Below are 2,956 nucleotides of genomic sequence, written 5' to 3'. Positions count from 1 at the left end.
CAGCAGTGTATGAGAGTCCCAATCTCTCCATATCCTTGCCAGCATTTGTTATTTTCTGTTCTGTTGAATTTTGCTATTAGTGTTTGGGTGAGACAGTATCTCCTTGTTGTTTTGATTTGCATCTCTCTAGTAGCTAATGATAGTGAACATTTCTTCATGTGTTTGTTGGCCATCTGAATATCTTCTTTAGTGAAGTGTCTGTTCATGTCTTCTGCCCATTTTTAATTGGATTGTTTGTCTTTTTGTTGTGGTGTTGGAGTTTTCTGTAAATTTTAGAGATAAGTCCCTTGTCAGATATGTTGTTGCTGAATATTTTTCCTAATCTCTAAGTTCTCTTTTTACTCTCTTGAATATGTCTTTTGATATGCTTAAGAATAAAAATTTAAAATTTAATATGTTCCTCTTCTTTAGTGTTGTTAGGTGCTGTTGAATCAGCTCCGACTCATGTCGTTATTGTTGTTAGGTGCCATCGAGTCATCTCTGACTCATAGTGACCCTATGCACCTTAGAACAAAACACTGCCTGGTCTTCTGCCAGCCTCATGATCCTTGCTATACCTGAGCCCATTGTTGCAGCCACTGTGTCTGTCCATCTCATTGAGGGCCTTCCCCTTTTTCATTGACCCTCCACTTTACCAAACATGATATCCTTCTGCAGGAATTTGTTCCTTCTGACAACATGACCAAAGTAGGTGAGACGTAGAAGTCTGGTCATTCTCGCTTCTAACGAGAATTCCAACTGCCCTTCTTCCAGGACAGACTTGTTAGTCCTTTTAGCAGACCATGGTACTTTAGCATTCTTCTCCAACACCTTAACTCAAAAGCATGAACTCTTCTTTGGTCTTCCTTATTCATTGTCCAGCTCTCACATACATAAGAGGCAATTGAAAATACCATGGCTTGTGTTAGGCAAACCTTAGTCTTCAAGGAGACATCTTTGCTCTTCATCACTTGAAAGAGGTCTTTTGCAGCAGATTTGCCCAATGAAATATGTCATCTAATGTCTTGACTGCTGCTTCCCTTGGTGTTGATTGTAGAACCAAGTAATATGAAATCATTGACAACTTCAGTCTTTTCTCCATCCACTTTGAAGCTGTTTATTGGACCAATTGTGAGGATATTTGTTTTCTTTATATTGAGCTGTAATCCATACTGCAGACTGTAGTCTTTGATCTTCATCAGTAAGTGCTTCAGGGCATCCTCACTTTCAACAAGCAAAGTTGTGTCATCTGCATATTGCAGGTTGTTATAGAGTCTTCCTTCAATTCTGATGCTATGTTCTTCTTGGTATAATCCAGCTTCTCAGATTATTTGCTCATCATACAAGTTGAATAACTATGGTGAAAGGATCCAACCTTGATGCACTCCCTTGTTGATTTTGAACCATGCAGTATATCCTTGCTCTGTTTGAATGACAGCCTCCTGATCTATGCACAGGTTCCTCATGAGTACAAAGTGTTCTGGAATTCCCATTCTTCTCAATGTTATCCATAATTTGTCATGATCCACACAATCAAATGCTTTTGCATAGTCAATAAAAAATAAGTAAACATATTTCTGGTATTCTTTGCTTTCAGCTAAGACTCATCTGACATCAGCAATGATATCCCTCACTCCACGTCCTCTTCTTAATCCAGCTTGCATTTTTGGCAGTTGTCTGTCAATATATTGCTGCAACCATTTTTGAATTATCTTCAGTAAGATTTTACTTCATGTCATATTAATGATATTGTTTGATAATTTCCACATTCTGTGGGATCACCTTTCTTTGGAATAGGTACAAATATGGATCTTTTCCAGCCAGTTGGCCAGATAACTATCTTCCAAATCTCTTGGTATAACTGAGTGAGTGCCTCCAGAGAGCCATCTGTTGAAACATCTCAATGGGTATTCATCAATTCTTGGAGCCTTATTCTTCACCAATTCCTTCAGTGTGCTTTGACTTCTTCCCTCAATACCATTGGTTCTTCATCATATGCCACCTCCTGAAATGGATGAACATCAACCAATTCTTTTTGGTATAGTGACTCTGTGTATTCCATCTTCTTTTGATCCTGCATCATTCAATATTTTGCCCATAGAATGTTTCAATATTGCAACTTGAGGCTTATTTTTTTCCTCAGTTCTTTCAGCTTGAGAAATGCCATGCATGGTCTTCCCTTTGGTTTTCCAACTCCAGGTCTTTGCACATTTCATTACAGTAATTGGCTTTTTCTGCTTGAGCTACTCTTTGAAATCTTCTTTTCAGCTCTTTTATCTTGTCATTGCTTCCATTTGCTTTAGCTACTCTCTGCTCAAGGACAGGTTTCAGAGTCTCTTCTGACATCCATTTTGGTCTTTTCTTCCTTTCTTGTCTTTTTAATGACCTCTTGCTTTCCTCATGGATGATATTCTTGATGTCATCCCACAAGTCCTCTGGTTTTCGGTCATTGGTGTTCAATGCATCAAATCTATTCTTTAAATGGTTTCTAAATTCAGGAAGGTTATATTCAAGATCATATTTTGGCTCTCGTGGATTTGTTCTAATTGTCTTCAACTTCAACTTGAATGTGTACATGAGCAGTTGATGGTCTGTTCCACAATCAGTTCCTGGCCTTATTTTGGATGATGATATTGAACTTGTCCATCACCTCTTGCCACAGATGTAGTCAATCTGATTCCTGTGTATTCCATCTGATGAAGTCCACATGTATAGTCGTCACTTATATTGTTGAAAAAAGATATTTGCAGTGAATAAGTTCTTGTCTTGCAAAATTCTGTCATGTGATTTCCAGCATTATTTCTATCTCCAAGGCTGTATTTTCCAACTACAAGTAATTCTTTATTGTTTCCAACTTTTGGATTCCAGTTACCAGTGATAATCAACACATCTTGATTGCATGTTTAGTCAATTTCAGACTGCAGAAGTTGGTAGAAATCTTCCATTTCCTCATCTTTGGTTTTGGTGGTTGGGGTGT

This window comes from Orycteropus afer, unplaced genomic scaffold, assembly GCF_000298275.1.
Source record: "Orycteropus afer afer isolate SDZICR_OR568_19922 unplaced genomic scaffold, OryAfe1.0 scaffold00378, whole genome shotgun sequence".
Taxonomy (NCBI): Eukaryota; Metazoa; Chordata; class Mammalia; order Tubulidentata; family Orycteropodidae; genus Orycteropus; species Orycteropus afer.
The sequence above is the reverse complement of the archived record's forward strand: the minus strand, read 5'-3'. Positions refer to the sequence as shown.